Source organism: Sinocyclocheilus rhinocerous, unplaced genomic scaffold (assembly GCF_001515625.1).
Source record: "Sinocyclocheilus rhinocerous isolate Xijiao unplaced genomic scaffold, SAMN03320098_v1.1 scaffold146, whole genome shotgun sequence".
NCBI classification, from domain to species: Eukaryota; Metazoa; Chordata; class Actinopteri; order Cypriniformes; family Cyprinidae; genus Sinocyclocheilus; species Sinocyclocheilus rhinocerous.
The window spans coordinates 163,645-181,130 of NW_015649783.1; the positions used below are offsets into that span (position 1 = coordinate 163,645).

Sequence of the window (17,486 nt, forward strand, 5' to 3'; positions counted from 1 at the left end):
TCTACTCTTCCAGGATCAGGAAACAGTCCTGGACACATCTGAATACTTGGGTTGAACTGTTCTGGAACAGTGTTGTAAATACAACTTAACCACTGATTTCTAGTTGTGTCCTCTTTTGGAAGGCCAAACAAAGTAGTTTCACTTTCACAACAAAACACACAGCGTCTTCACAACATGGCGGCAGTGACGGCGGTGGCAGCAACAATAAAGTTACGCCTTCTTTCTTTGCGTGAACATTTGGGCGGTGTTATGCAAATCTTCCCACATAGTGACGTAGACATATGGGGGCGTGTTTAAATGAGGCATTTTAGGAAGACGTGGATCTCTTTGGCTTTGAGACTTTAGTCTTTGCAACTTTAGGGATCTTATCTATTCACGAACAGCTTGCAACACTCCAAAGAGAAAGGAAAACTTGAAATTGCATCATATGACCCCTTTAAATTGTAATAATTGTAATAAATAAATAGTTTTTACTTTATTTTTGATCAAATAAATGCAGCTTTGGTGAGCAGAAGAGATTTGTTTTTCCCCTATAGTAGTCATAATTTTCCACCCTTACAATTAAGTAAACCGTGAGATTAGAAAAATATATTTCTTATGTCTCAGTATTTGTTTAGAAATATCTGTTTCGTTTACTGTATACCATAAGCTGTTCAAACAAACAAAAAGATAAAATATTAACATTTCAGAATGGTAGCTTTGGGCAGAAGAAGAAAGCTTTGTGAAAACGGTTCAATGAAATCTCAAAGGAAGCGGCCCAGTGTCGGTGTCAATTGCTCTTACACCGGGTGGTGTAGTTTCTTGACGTGTGAGATCGGCTGACCTTTGATCAACCTCTTTAGACAATGATCTCAGAGCTGGGATTCAGGAAAACACTATGACATCAGCACTGGTAACAATGAGCCTCAGGACACACACACACACACACACATCTAATCCGCTCATATAAATTTTAAATGGGAAAACAAAGAACAATCCAAGCTTGTCATAGTTACCAAGCACACATATTCATGCAATATGAACTTGTGTGTAGTTCACGGAAGGGATTTCTACCAAAAGGGCAAATGTCCAAAGAAGAGGCAGTTTATAGGATAGAAAAATTATGAACCTTTGAGGGAAAATTCTAGGTTCAGTTCAAGTCGACTGCAATTGTTGCATAATGTAGATTTAATAAAAAAATATATAAGAAGAAAAGTTTGATTCAGCTAGAATTAATGATTCTTTTGTGATTCATGAAATGAGTCATTCAGACCGCTTTTCAAACCAAGATAGTTTTTGAAAAAGAATCAACTAGAACGAGCACATTTTCTGCAACTCTAAAAAGTCTTTCAGACCACTTTCTGAACCTGTTAGACCTTTTCTTTGAAAATAATTAATTGGAATTAACAATTGTTTTGCTCTTCACAAAACAAGTCATTCAGAACATTTGCAAACCAATCTGACCAATTCTTTGAACAGAATTGACTAGAATGAACAATTCTTTTGCAATTGTTGTTTAGTTGTTAAGAGTGCTTTTCAAACTGATTTGACAAAAATGGGAGTAAACTGTGTCTGCATGAAATGGGAATTAATTTCTAAATGCGTGTTATTGCTCTTATTATGAACAATTTTTCTTTTTTAATTTTTTTGACCTCATAAGTTTTTGTTAAAATTGTCTTAACTTCCAATCTTTACATCCACCCCTTTCTTACAATCATCTGCAAGCTCCAGTCAACACTTAATGCACAGAACCATGTCTGGCCCTACATCTTTTATTTTCCAAAAGATGGCTTTTGTTTATTTTTCTGACTGGTTTTCCTCATCAGACATTAAAATATGCACATAAAAAGTTTGTTTGTTTGTTTTTTGCAGTTATAAGGTGACAGGGAGTATAGGGGGAAGAAATGTTATTCCCCATATATGCCCTATGTCACCTTGTAACTGCAAATAAACAAACAAAAAAGTAGGACAAGACATTATTTTCTGTGATAAAGAACGTCACTAAAAAAATTACCAGCAAATAATGACTTTAAATTTTGACTTTAGTGGACTTGAAATATAACAAAGCTGTATGGACTACTTCTGGGCTAAACAGTAGTTCTGAATGAAAAATCTAGTATTACATCCACCCACGATCTCTGTAACATCAATGTCCAATCTGACCTGGGTTGGGACACACTATTAAAATTAAATCGAAGGTCATTTTATTAGGCTTTTGTGACCACAAAATAACAAGGGGTTTCTCATTTTTTGTCGGCATTGCACGGAAAGTCGTGGCTGGCAGTGAGGTGTTTTTCCCAGGGTAAATGATGTGAATTGTTGAGATGGTTCATGCAGGAAGCGTGAGGGTGTTTCTCACTCAACAGCTGTGGAGGTCGGGAAGCATTTAACGGTGATGTCATGAGAGGTACGGGCTTCACAGCGCTTTGTTTCCTTTTATCTCACCTCGGCCTGCTGTGAGAAAAAGCTCACAGTTAATCTGTCAACCTCCAGAGACACATTAAACGCTGTGACACGATGGCTGAGTGTCTGTTATGTGTTTAGTCACAGGAAGACTGGTGCATTGAGGAACACACAACCAGCAGATCATTTACTTCTGGTTTGTGTGCTGAAACAGTTTCACAATAAACTCTTGTGAACCCTCGTGACTCATGTGTTTTTGGAGTCACAAAAACTTGAAACACATTTTGGAGTCACAAAAGATGAATTTCAAGGTGCAAACAAGTTACTACGGAGCTCCTAAAATATACCCAGATAGCAAATTGGTTGTGGGCCTTATCTGGTTGAATTTAGGCTGTTGTTATGGCCCACATACCACCACGGCCCACTCCCCTCGAATGGCCCTTAAGCGGCTTGCCTAAAGAATACCAGAACCATGCCTGAAGCAGACCAAAACTCACCCACAACTCCAGTGTCCCCAAAAACAGCCATAACTGGCCCACGACAGTGCCGGAAGCCCCAGATGTCAGCCGGACAAAAGCCAAACTGCCACCACCTTTACCCCAGAACTCAGCCACAACTTATATAGAAGCTCCAGAAGACAGCCATAACTGGACCAATATTATGCCAAAACTAAACCAGAAATTACCCTATATAATATTTATATATTGTGCAAGGTATAATAAAAGAACAAAACAACGCAAATGCAGTATAGTGTTTTATTGATGCAGAGGGGGAAAAAAATCTCAGCCAGGTAACAGTAAAAATAAAATAAATGGGAAAAAGATAAACCAATAACCCTAGAATAAGGCAACACAAAAGCAACAAATAAATAGTCACAATACAAGAAAAAAAAAACAAGAGAAACCAAATTAAACTTACAAACACATACGTGATAAAATACAGAAACCAACAAACAAAAGACAAATGAAATACAACTCAAATTTACAGATGTGCAAAATTTTTTTAAATATATACTTAAAAAAAAAACTATGTAAAAGATTCACTCTCTTAACAATAACTTGGTTGGTTTTCATTAACATCTTGTGTAGTCGCTCTTCTCTTTCTGCCACCCTCACCTTCACCAGCTAGATTAAACTTTTTCGACCTCCAGCTCGTTGTGTGTGTATATACAGGATTTCTTCTTACAGCCTCTACAATAGGAGCATGCAAATACAAAGTTAAAAACACATTTAAGACACCACCAGTCTAAGAACTATGACTTTCAACATTCATCCGTGATATGTGGGGTGGGGGGAGTTCCAGAAAGACTTACAATAAAAATGCACTTACCAATCACAATGTTTTTATGCTCCAAACTTTGGTTTGGTGTTTTCCCATTTACACCTCTCCAGTTCACCGCTTTAGCCAAGTCATTTTTGATTGCCTGCCTCATAATTCGCCAGACCATGTCCTTCACATCCACTCCACCCAGCAATCAAAGTTCAAGTACCTGAAATATTTTTAAGCATGCTGTCACTATTAAGCTAAAACACTAAGATTGATCACACACACCATTTAATTATAACAGTAATTACAACCAGACCAGAGTGATAACAGTATGCAACTATGCATAACGGAGACTGTTACCTTCCACTTTTTATCTCGTTTCCGGACAGGATTGAAGATCACTTGCAGGGAAGTTAATGACCTTAAGTCTTTAATTGGAAACCATTTTGGACTAAAATGGTTAGATTCTGTGATGCCATGAACGTTGTTTGATTTGAGACCTTGCACCATCCTTATAATGTTCCTCTGCTGCTCCATAAGAATTTTTTGTTTAGTTATTCTATCATGGAGAAGTTCTGAAACATTAAACAGGATTTAGAAGGTTTACCACATCACCCATGCTATGAAATGAGCCTTACACCAACAGTGAATATATATGTATATATATATATATATGTATAGAAAACAAAGAAAAATCTTACATCTTATGAATGAGTCACAGCTTGAGAGGATTTTCTCTGGGGTCTGGGTGTTTCATGATGCCACGGTGCCTGCAGTGGGTGGTTTTGCCTTTGTCCTAGAGGACTTGGTTAGAAGCTGAACAAATCCTTTTGGATCGTGGTTGTATTTGAGACGCTTGTGGCAAATCTTTTTAGGGGCCTCCTCATCAGTGTCTCATTCATCCAGTAGGCGCTTGTTTCATCTTTAGAGAAGGCAGATTCAAACATCTTATGGACTCTTTTAACAGCCCCTTTTCACATTACTTCACTCACTGTAAGACCACATGTTTTCCATTATGCACTGTAAATGGGGACTGAGAATAATTGTAGTACATTTAACTTAAAAACAAATGAAATCCAATGACAGAAAAGAGTTAAACACGAACAAAACAGCCAATCAAGTAACGCACTGTAGAAGAATGGGTGAAACCTACATGTTAGTTGAGATTCTAAAAGAAGAATTAACTTACCTTGATGTACTAAAGCTCCAAAAGACAAAACCAAGGTATAGCTTGATCACAAAAGTTCGAACAGCAGTTTGAATTCCCCACCAGACTGTTGGTAAGTGTGAGTGGCTGGCTGACTGTTACGCAACTTCCGGGTCCTCTGGTAGGCGGGTTGTGCGCTTCTTCTCGTCTCGTGGTGCGCTCTGGGAAAAGTAGTCCTTTTTGTAAAGCGGATTTAACGTCGTAGATGTAAACCAACTACTATTTCCTAGATGCATTGCAAACTACGTCATCGCATTAGCCCGTCCTCCACATTAGACCGAGCATGGCTGCGTTCCAGTTCACTTTTAGACACGCACTCACGAACTTCCCTAAGCACTTACCCTCGGGGGAATCCCCGTCCCCATTTTGAAGTGCGTTCCACTTCATCAAGTGGACTAGGGAAGTTTACATGGACATACTACGGTGGCCGAGAAGTGCAAAGCAGATCACAATTCTGAAACCAAAATAACAAATTACAAACGCAAATGCAAGTCTAAAAAACTAAATAACAATTCAGAAAGCATAACAACAATTCAGAAAACATTATAACAAGTCAGAAAACACAACGACAAATCCAAAAACAAATGAACAAGTCAGAAAACACAACAAATCAGACAAACCGGAAAAGGTAGGTATAGTTTGAGACAGCGCCATTGGTTTGGGATTACTCACCGCTGACTGGACGAGACATCTGTCAATCAACGTATACAGGGAAGAACCATAACAAAACCTGCCTTGAATTGTCCCTCATTCAGAAAGCAGTCTGGAGTAAAATGATTTAAGCAGCCAGACATAAACGAATTTAGTGAAAGTGAAGTGAAGTGTGGCCAAGTATGGTGAACCATTTGTGCTCTGCATTTAACCCATCCAAGTCCACACACACAGTACTGAACACACACCAAAAGCAGTGGGCAGCCATATTGCTGCGGCGGCCGGGGAGCAGTTGGGGATTCGGTGCCTTGCTCAAGTGTCTCACCTCAGTCGTGGTATTGAAGGTGGAAGAGAGCACTGGTTATTCACTCCCCCACCTACAATCCCTGCCAGACTTGAGACTCGAACCTGCAACCTTTGTGTTATAAGTCAGACTCTATAACCATTAGGCCTGTGACTTTGTAGGTTACTGTCGGCCACAGCAGGAGTGTGAGTTTGAGATTGCAGGGCGTTATTGAACAGACAGGCTCTAAATTAGCTGTGAACATTCCTGCCTCCTCCGCCAAGGGATGAGCGTAAAAACGGTTTCCGATGGAGAATTAAAAGAGAGGCCGAAACCAGGGCAAAGTGTATGATCATCGCAGGAAAACTAAAATATACAGGTGACGCCTTTAGAAAACTGCTGATTTCATTTATATTATATAAACTACAACCCATAGTAAAAATAGGCTATCTCAAGTTGTTTCTCCTAGACAGCAGTGAGATAAAATGAAGTCATTTCTAGCTGTTTAGATGAAGTCTACAGTTGTTTCCCCTGAGAAAAAGTAATCTCATGTGTCTCCCCTAGAGTTTCAGAAGAGGTCTACAATCAAAGCACTTAGGCTATTTTCAAATGATCTGAGCTGGTATCCACAATTAATTACTGGATGACAACTCATTTATATGTACTGCATATTTGATTAGATTAGAACAGGGGTAGGCAAATTCGGTCCTAGACAGCCACAGTCCTGCAGAGTTCAGCTCCAACCCTGAAAACAAAACTCACCTGCCTATAGCCTTAGTAATCCTGAAGACATTGATTAGCTTGTTCAGGTGTGTTTGATTAGGGTTGGAGCTGAACTCTGCAGGACTGCGGCTCTCTAGGACCGAATTTGCCTACCCCTGGATTAGAATATAAACTGATACAGATTTAATCTCAATCAGACTTAGTCTCAATCACACAGTATTTCAGATGTCAACTTGGTAAACTATAACTTAAGGCTTACCTCCAAAATCTTCTGTCTATATTAAACATTATTTGTGAACATGTGGTTATGTATTTGTCAATGAAACCAACCTGTGCATGTACACATTCTGACATGCGTGTTGAATGTAGGCAAACTGCAGCAGCTCAGATGGGTCTGGGCTACGGCTGCTCAGTCCTTGACTAAAGGAAATGTGGAGTCCAGGGAGGAGTCGGTTCCCACACCCAGAAGAAGGGCTTTCGGCTGATCTAACACAAACACTGCAGCCCTCAGGAAGGAAAGGGTTCCCAGACACCTCACAGACTGAGTGACATTGCAGGTTTGCATTCACACATGAGCACAAAGAAACATAGGCCTACACTCATTTACATTTTTGTGGAGTTTGTTGAGACAAAAATCACTATTGCTCATAATTATTATCCAGTAGCACAGGCTGGGCTTACGTGAAAAGTCTCTTCCAGTTGATTTTTTCTCCAATCTAGCATAACTAAAGCCGGGCTCACACTACAGGATTTTTGGCTGGATTTTGTGGTCGCGGACAGATTTCCACAGTCTGCAACAAAACCCGGATAGTGACCAAATCGGTGCTCGTTGTGGTCGCCGAAGCTCGTTAAGTATGAGCAGGTCAGCAACGTGATCCGAACCTGTCTCGAGCTATCACAGATGCTACGATATTTTCAAACCTGTTTGATATTATCGCCAAGCGATCTAGTTATGTGAGCGACACAATGACAAGGTGGAACTAATCTAGCCAATCACAGTGCAGATGGTATAAACATACTTATCATGCATCTTCAGGAACAGACACGAAAAGCCACAAATGAATCAAATCAACTAACTAGAAATAAATTTAACAAATGCATAGATTGTGTATATAATACCACGTTTGATTGCACTGTTTAATTACCTCCAACTCTTACTGCAGTACTGACAGTCCTTGTTGTCCACGTTCTTCCAAGCCATTGTTTCTGCCATATTCTCTTTTGTCATGGTTTCTTCTTTCTTTCGGATAAAATAACTGCACAGACCAATTGAAGGGCCAGTTGATCGTCCATGCTTGGAGATATGGCCTATAATCGCTATAATTTCTCGCGAGAATTTATGTGAGAAAACGTATTTTCGCTGATGATCGGGAATGCCTCTTCACTGAATGTTTTGTAGTGTGTGCACCTCATTAGCGTTGTGTTGTGTAGTATGTGCACAGCTATGACAAGACTACGACAGATGAGAACAAATCTTGTTGCGTAGTGTGAGCAACACAGTGATTCGGCTAGTCTTTCAATCCTGTAGTGTGAGCCCGGCTTAACTCTGCACATTACAGTCCAGTTTAGTTAATTTGTTGATTGGGTCATTCCTAGTATTCGGTGCCATTTTAGTCCCCATGACATAATGTGGTATATTTTGCGTAAAAATGGGTTAATACTTGTTTCTGAATGCTAATCTTACAAAGTTACTGCCCCTCTACAATCAAACACAATAAATATGTGCTTAAAAATTAATTAATTAAAAATAATTACTCTTATTTTAGTGCAAGTAGGCTAAAATGCCATGTCCCCAAGTAAGCTTGCATAACTTCAGCCACAAATATAAGTAATAAAAATCAAACAAATTCCAATTTTTTCAATATTGTTGTATATTCTTATTTATAATATTTCTCAACAAAATATATTTTTTGTTATTTATAAATTTTTAATATATTGTTTTTTAAATAAAAAAATGTTACTCTGATGAAAAGTTCCTCTGAACACGGCCCTTGAATGTTTCTCTAATAACACGATTCTCAGGAAGTATAACACTTTTTGGTGGCAAACTATCTACAAGAAGCAGAATAATTAACAAACTTTAATTCACTCTTTTTTCAGTGTTTTATAATGATTCACTGATATGGTAAAGCATAACATGTCCACTCTGTTATGCTTATTTCTAATGAAAACTAATAATTTTTTGTAATTTTGAAAATATGGTTAATAAGCAGGTTAAAAATCTTCCTCTGTGATCACTACGCACTAGCTTGTTGTTTATCACATGAGTAGCAATAGCTGACTTTAGCATAAAATATCCCTCCTGTTACGGTCCACCCTGTTACTGTTTTGCACTGTAACAGGGTGGACATATTGTAACATTTGATGTAAAAATTACATAAGTGTTTAAAGCATGTATTGGTACTTATAATTAATTTAGTATGCATTTAAAAGAAAGAGTTGCTTAAACAGTATGCATGTAATTGTCAGGAAATGGCGCTGTTGTCTGCTGAAGAAAAGCAGCAACGCTACAGGGCTCGTTGTGATGCACTGCCTGAAAGAAGGCAGATATACCCCAATAAAAAGAACGGGAGGTGGAGAAAGGACATAAAGGAAGGAAGAAAAAAAAGAGTGTTAGAACTCAGCTTTGTTGATTAGGTAGAAACTGTAATAAATGATCTTGACTTTGCCATTACAATGTTTGTGTGTCTCTGTGGTGTGAGTTCGTGTCTACGTGCTGTGTGTCTGTTCTGGTATTCCCTGCATTATGGGGTCCAAATGTCCCCACAGGTATAGTAATAACAGTAAACTTTCATCTTGTGGGGACATTTATTTGGTTCCCACGAGGAAAACAGCTTATACTCTAAGTCAGTGGTCACCAACCTTTTTAGGCCCAAGATCCCTGACCTCGGCCTTTATGAAAGACAAGATCTACCTATTGAAGAATTGATAGAAAAAGACATCCCAGATTGTACCTCAAATGTGAGGCCTTTTACTTAGTATTTTAATTAGTGATGCGCCGATCATAGCTGATTCAGAATTCAGATTTTCGTTCTTTCTTTTTTTTTGTTTTTTTAACTAGCAAATTGGATTCTGATACTGATACTGATGCCATTGCCATCGAAACTTTTCTCAAGACAGTTCCCTTCAGTGATACATTAATATAACCCCATAAATGTAATGCATTTTTGTACTTATTTTACTGTTTTTTTCGGGATCTACTAGGACAGTGATAAGATCTACCAGTCGATCGCGATCGACAGGTTGGCGACCACTGCTCTAACGTTAAGTCATAAATTAAGTGTTTTGAAAACCTAAAATAACTGTAGTTTTGTGTTTTGAAAATCTAAAACAACTTTAGTTTTGTGTGAGGAGTAGGTTTAGGTGTAGTGTTAGGGTAAGGATATAGAAAATACAATTTGTACAGCAGAAAAACCATTACGCCTATGGCATGAACCCATAACGATATGAATATTAGTGTGTGAGTGTGTGCGTGTGTGTGGTGTGTGATGTGCATGTGAGAGAGAGAGCAAAATAATATGTTCTCTAAAACTATAAACTTTCAATAGTAAAATACAATGATAAACCTATTTTGTAGCCTAATAAATGGACAGCATAACAAATGAGATCTTATAATAATAGGTATAAGAACAACTTACTTTAATGTGATAATAGGCCTTATATCCTATACATTTTATATACAGAACCATTTATCTGTTGTAGTGATTGTAAATTGTGACAATATGCTTCTTGTATTAGGCAACATGTTGAAATATACTGTTGTTTAGTGGTGTGATGTCCACCCTGTTATCCCCCTGCTGTCCACCCTGTTTCCCCCCTCTGTCCACCCTGTTACCTCAGTGTTTTTGTGATATTACTAAAATAAGTTCAACAAAAGTTATGCATATCTTTGTGGTTACTTGTAGGGAATGAAATGGTAAAATTAAATAAGTTAAAATGGTTCCAAAATTCCATGTAAATATATTTTTATTCTAAAAGAAATGTTGAAATTACACTGTGTCTCAAAAATACAACTTTTTTCAAGATAATGCCCGATTACGAACACTTTGTTAAAATACATTTGCAGAGTAAAGAGAGGGACATTTTAGCTCTTAGAAAACGTAAATATTACAATAACTGTACATTCAAAACACTTGTTAATTGAGATGAGAATGTCCTGTAACAGGGTGGACATTTGGTCCTTGCACGTCTGAGGAATTCCGTGAAAAATTATTAAAGAATAATATCCTGAGCTGGACCAATATATTTTTCTTATAGTGTAACAAGCCCTTCTTCAGATAAAATGATTACATCATGGAAATTTAAACATTTTTTTATGGAAAGTTACCAAGCTGAAATGGCTCGGTATTCGGTAATAGTAAGAATGACCCGATTATGATTAATGGAGGATTGAGTCACTATGGTCACGTTTCTGCCTACTTGTTGAATGAAATGGTGAAATGTGCTTTACCAGATATTTTGTAAACGATGCAGTGAAAATGAATGATCTTTCTGCAAAAAAAAATCACCAATAGTAGCTATAACGGTGACTTGACTATAACGCTCTTGTGTATTTTCGGTTTGCAGTCACAAAAGTAATGAAAGTGTCTGGACAAATGTATCAGAGCAAAAGTATTTGTTTTCTATACAAATTTAGTAAAGTAAAAATATAATTCAACAGAAATATTTATACTTGTGTATAGCAGAAATATAATTTTGCAGTGAATAGAGCTCTTGTAGATGAGCTCTTTTGTCTTTGTACCATTAAAACATCCTGCAAGTTTCATAGCTTAAAATGTCCTCATTATAAACAAAGCAATATCAATCTCCAAAAACGGCTAATTTGGATCTGAGGTGCAAGATGACATCACCCGGGCTCAAACATTTGCATAAATACTGCCTCCAGAGCAAGACATTGATGAATAGTCATCTTCTCACCATAGGCCCCGCCCACGGCTGACACATGACTATGTGTCAGCATTCTTTGATCTTTCAAGCTCTATCATTGTACTCAGCGGGTGTTGCATTCCTTCGGTTCAAATGACGTGAAATAAAAAGCACCTTTCCACAAAAAAAAGTGTCTCACACGGCTCCGGGGGATGAACAAAGGCCTCCTGTAGCGAATCGATGCGTTTTTGTAAGAAAAATATCCATATTCAAAACGTAATAATCACTTGAATCTAGCTTGCGCCAGCAGTTGTACACAGAAGCAGTTCCGGGAGCATGACGTATGCCTACTTGTTGAATGAAATGGTGAAATGTGCTTTACCAGATATTTTGTAAACGATGCAGTGAAAATGAATGATCTTTCTGCAAAAAAAAATCACCAATAGTAGCTATAACGGTGACTTGACTATAACGCTCTTGTGTATTTTCGGTTTGCAGTCACAAAAGTAATGAAAGTGTCTGGACAAATGTATCAGAGCAAAAGTATTTGTTTTCTATACAAATTTAGTAAAGTAAAAATATAATTCAACAGAAATATTTATACTTGTGTATAGCAGAAATATAATTTTGCAGTGAATAGAGCTCTTGTAGATGAGCTCTTTTGTCTTTGTACCATTAAAACATCCTGCAAGTTTCATAGCTTAAAATGTCCTCATTATAAACAAAGCAATATCAATCTCCAAAAACGGCTAATTTGGATCTGAGGTGCAAGATGACATCACCCGGGCTCAAACATTTGCATAAATACTGCCTCCAGAGCAAGACATTGATGAATAGTCATCTTCTCACCATAGGCCCCGCCCACGGCTGACACATGACTATGTGTCTCATCAAAAGCAAATAGAAATTACAACCACTGCTGCTATCTTGTCTACAAATATACTAGTATACAGATGCACGTTCACTTTCTGACACAGTCCACACGCCTGAGTCTGTTGTCTGGACAAATGGAATGAAAGAATGTTCGCTTAATTGTTTGACGCGATTGGTTTAAACAGCTTGTTCGCATCTTTGTACAGATATCAGAAGGATCTTATTAAAATTAAGGAAGTTAATTTTTGATGGCATCCCGGATTGTTTGGAGGATTTCATTTTGTAAACGAGGCACAGTGTCATGGAGAGTTCACAAAAAAAAAAAAAACATACTTTGGTTAAAATTTCTCAATGGTATTGTAAAACAAGACCCCTTTTACCAAAAACAGCTCTGCAAACAGCAAGCCATTTTAGTGCATGTGCCTTTAAATGCTAATGAGTTCTGCTCACCCCGCCCCTCTCTTCCAAGCCGTGGGGGAGGGGGCCTTACAGTTTACAGTTCACTCAGAGCGGGTCAATGCTGAAACGCCAGTGTTCGTCTACAGTCGTGGGAGGGGCCTGCCTGTGTGATGTCACACTGCCAAGAATCTGTGAAAGGCTTGATCTGAGACTGCTTATTATTTGCGGGGAATTAAAAAAAAACAGCACTGGGTGGATTTTTATCATTATAGGTTGGTTGTGTACACACACTGCCAACACACATTTATGTTCAAACACCATGTAAAAGTGAATTTTGCATCTGATGTCCCCTTTAAAGGATCCACCCCTTAAAACTAATAATCATTTTTCCACACATTTATTTGTTTTTTTTTTGCAAAAATCTTTATTAACATTACAAGTAAACCTCAAGAGACATATAACAAAAAATCCATGCCATGGCCCCTTTAAGACAATCGGTATATATTTTACCCTGTTCAGTCACAAAAACACATATATTTTGTGTGAACATTCAGGGTATGAAGTTTAGTCCCTCTCCCTCATAATCGAATAAGTCTCACTGCCCATGTCTAATGGACCCATCTCCACAGTTCAGAATAAATATGCTCAGAGCAGTAGGCTACAAACACACACACACACACACACACACAAACATCTGCAAACACTGCTCTCTGCTTCTCTCCTACAGCCATGCCAGTCTCTCAGCACAGGAAAAACACTCACACAGCTCTTTTTAATATGTGAGTTCACACAACATGAAGTTCATTTGGAAATCTCTGCCAGTTCATGTTTTTGTAAACTGAACAGGGCTGCGTTTCCCTAAAGCTTAAAGGGTTAGTTCAGCCAAAAATTAAAAGTAGGTTGCGTTTTACTCATCCCCGATGCATCCTAGGTGCATATGACTTTCTTCTTTCAGACGAATCTAGTCGGAGTTATATTAAAAATTGTCTTTGATCTTTCAAGCTCTATCGTTGTACTCAGCGGGTGTTGCATTCCTTCGGTTCAAAAGACGTGAAATAAAAAGCACCCTTCCGCAACAAAAAAGCTACGTATGAGGTCAGCTTTGCGCATGCGCCGCTCAGAAGTGACGCACGCGGAGAGATCGAAACAAAACAACGGTCACTAATTAGAAGTACAAAACGAGGATTTGTAAAGAAGAATGTCGGAGGATTTTGATATAAGCCAAGAGGAGACTTGTTTTCCTTTGCTAAAGTAAGGAAACTTTGCTTCTTTTGATCCTGTAAACAAACGTTGGTTTTCACGAGACGCACCGGCGCATGCGCAACGCTGACCTCATACGTCATGCTCCCGGAACTGCTTCTGTGTACAACTGTTGGCGCAAGCTAGATTCAAGTGATTATTACGTTTTGAATATGGATATTTTTCTTACAAAAACGCATCGATTCGCTACAGGAGGCCTTTGTTCACCCCCCAGAGCCGTGTGAGACACTTTATTTAATGGAAAGGTGCTTTTTATTTCACGTCATTTGAACCGAAGGAATGCAACACCCGCTGAGTACAATGATAGAGCTTGAAAGATCAAAGACAATTTTGAATATAACTAAAGTAAATAAAGAAAGTCATATACACCTAGGATGCATCGAGGGTGAGTGAAACACAGCCTCATTTTTATTTTTGGGTGAACTAACCCTTTAAGTACATCGTAGACCCATTGAAACCAATGGAGCTACGATCAACTTAAGCTTACGATGCTTTTGGGAAATGCAGCTCAGAACTTTACAAGCAAACTGTAGATTTGCTTGTGCTTTTTCTTCCAACGAAGCTTCCAAATGATAGTTTATTGGCTCTTAATGAGTGTGAAATTGGATTAAGCTACAAAATTTCAGTCTGGCAAACCCCTGATATGAGTCTTCTTGGTTTATCGTACCAATTACCAAATGTACTCCTGCAACTGCAAACTGCTGCCAAAGGCATTGAGAAAGTCTGTTTTTGACCTCAGCTGATGAACTTCAGGGAAATAAAATGCTTTCTAAGGGTTTCAAGACTCTTCCACATTATTTGTGTTGTTAATGTCGTTAATTCGTGTCGTCATTCCTCACGCGTTGTACTCTAGGGAGAAAAAACGTCAAGCCACAGCGTGTACCGGCGCCACATGCATTGCTAGTCAGATGTTGCAATGCAGTGTTCAGTTTAAGTTCTGACCCCAGCTGGTCTTTCTGTGCACAGCCAATGATTATTGTACATATTCTACCATATCATTTCATATTATACTCATTTTATGCAAATTAATATTTATAAAATTGCGAAATGATTCGTTCAGACCACTTTGCAAACCAATCTGACAGGGTCATCAAGAAGAATCGACTAGAATGAATGGTTCTTTTGCAATTCACAAAACGATTTGTTCAGACTGCTTTGCAAACCAATTTGACTGATTCATCAAAAATAACTGACTGACCCTGCGTCTCAATGTTCATACTATCCATCTTAAATAGTATGTGAGATTAGAATGAGTGTGTCCCAAAGCATAGTATGTTGAAAAGAGTATGCCAAAAGTCCCCGGATGGTCAACTATTCAGGTCGATTTTTGAAGTGTGGATCCGTGCACACTCTAATGGCTAAAACTGACAACAATCCATTGCGCTTTGGCGAAGGATTCGGTCCAGAACTACAAACACGAATAAAACGCATTAGAAAAACTACAAACATGGCGGATGTGCACGATCGACGGTAATAGGTAGAGAGGTTTACAAAAAGGGGTTTGAGTTACTAATAATCAACATTTAACCTGGTAAAAAATATTTATTTATTGTTATCCGTGTTATATTTCAGCTGCAACAGTAATGTGAACTTTTATAAACATCCATTTGGTCGTGAACTTTTAAATGCATCATTATGCAGAAAATATGAGCAGAGTTCTCGGCATGAAATACCCACGACTGGAAGATCAATGTGCTACTTCTTTTCTCTCCAATACGGTAGGAAGTTAAATTAAATGCAATGTGGAGGATGTTAACTGTAACAAGATGATTGACAGGCCAGTTTACAGTTGACAGGGTGCATGTATCTATGCGACAGAGCGTCCGTTAAAGACGCAATTGTGTGACGTGATAGTATGTCCCAAAGCTTGCCTACTCTTCTACTACACACTCAAAAGTGTGTACTTTTTCTTCACCAAAAGAGTACATACTTTAAGGGCGTAGTATAAGTAGGCACATTGAGACGCAGCATAGAATTCAAAAGAATTCTTTTGTGATTCACAAAAAATGTTCAGACCACTTTGCGATCCAATTTTAACAATTCCCTGAAAATAATCTACTAGCATGATAATTCACAAAATAATTTTTCAGAGTGCTTTGTGAACCGAAAGATTCACCAAACAATTTTTTTTTTCAGATCATTTTGCGAACTGATTTGACGATTCATTAAAAATAATCAACTAGAATGAACAATTCCTTGGCAAATCACAAAACAACCGTTCAAAGCACTCTGTGATCCAATTTGACCGACTCGTTGAAAAGAATCAACGAATGAACAATTCTTTTGGAAATCACAAAACGATTCATTCAGACCACTTTCCAAATCGATTATACAATGAATAAGTGTAAAATTGTGAAACTATTCGCAATCGGCTGTTTTGCAAATCGATTTGATCGATTCATTAAAAAGAGAAGATTAGAAAGAATGATTCTTTTGCGATTCACAAAACACCCATTCACTTTGTGAAATGAATTGACCAATTCATAGAAAGGAATCGACTAGAATGAATGATTCTTTTGCGAGTCACAAAACAAGCAGAGTGCTTTGCAGTCTAATTTGACTAATTCATTGAAAAGAATCAAGTAGAACTTTTTTTTTTTCAATTCACAAAACAGTTCAGACTGTTTGCAAACCAATTCTACTATTAATACGTGTCAAATTTTACTTTTGTGAAAACAATTCAGGGAATTGCAAGAGAGGAAAGATGTATTTGCCACCAGAGTAAACGTACAGTGGGATGCAGGAACAGGAATAAAGGTGACAAACTCTTTATGCGTCAGGAAGCAGAACTGTGGGTACTGACGTGGAAGAGAGGGCGGCTTGTTTATGCATGTCAGTCAAAAATAAAGTCTGAATTCTGACGTTATCAAACCTGATCCTGGCTGGAACAGGGAGGTAAAGCACTCGCTGTCTCTCTTTCTGGACAGCTTGGCACCACAGGCAGGACAGACTCCACCCGCACCTCTAAATACACAAACTGATATGGCAAAAAACATTTCATTCCTGCTTATTCATTATATAAGTGTCTGACTTGCTGAAAAACAGCTTGTGATTTCAAAATGCATGCACAGATGTTGTGGTGCTGCTGTATCTCTGAGATTTCACTTATCAGTTTGATAATGTCAGCAGAGTGAATGAAGGCACCAATCTGTTCTTCAGGCTGAGAGCCATCAGAGCTCCTCTTATTATTAACAGTCATTACTATTATTGCTCATATTAGTGTTAGTAATGTGATTAAACCTCTAGCATTTAAGTATTAAAGTATTACAATGTCATGCTCTGACATTTTGCATCTAAAAAAATACTTTCTGAATGAGTATAATTTCATTAACTCATTGTACTTTCATTGCAGCATTGCGAATAATATAAGAACATAATTTTGTTTTGAACTTGTATCTGCTTCAAATTACTCTGGGTCAAAGTTCACGTGTTCTTGAAGATTGAGGCCTGCATTATTCAGCCCTGAGCTCTTCTGCCCTCTGCTGCTCAGAAGAGACTTTGCACTGAATATGACCTGAATAGACCTGCTGTCATGATGAATGAATGATATATATTCATATCCAGCATATAAATTCC

At 38.1% G+C, this 17,486-nt stretch overlaps 2 long non-coding RNA genes across 3 annotated transcripts in view; one reads left to right on the top strand and one right to left on the bottom strand.

Moving 5' to 3' along the window:
• Positions 1-9,138, top strand: part of LOC107710975 (uncharacterized) — an 11,851-nt gene extending 2,713 nt beyond the window's left edge. Inside the window, exons 1-3 of one of the 2 annotated variants that reach the window (XR_001636654.1) lie at positions 6,637-6,748; positions 6,882-7,069; positions 8,982-9,138. This is a non-coding gene — a long non-coding RNA (uncharacterized LOC107710975). Of the gene's footprint in view, positions 1-6,636; positions 6,749-6,881; positions 7,070-8,981 lie in introns of those variants that run through there. The other variant, XR_001636655.1, reaches the window with a different exon arrangement.
• Positions 2,221-3,762, bottom strand: LOC107710976 (uncharacterized). Its single transcript, XR_001636656.1, has 3 exons — positions 3,712-3,762; positions 2,425-2,587; positions 2,221-2,345 (listed from the first exon to the last, which is right to left on the bottom strand). It is a non-coding gene; the product is annotated as an uncharacterized LOC107710976 (long non-coding RNA).
• Positions 9,139-17,486: the final 8,348 nt, after the last annotated feature.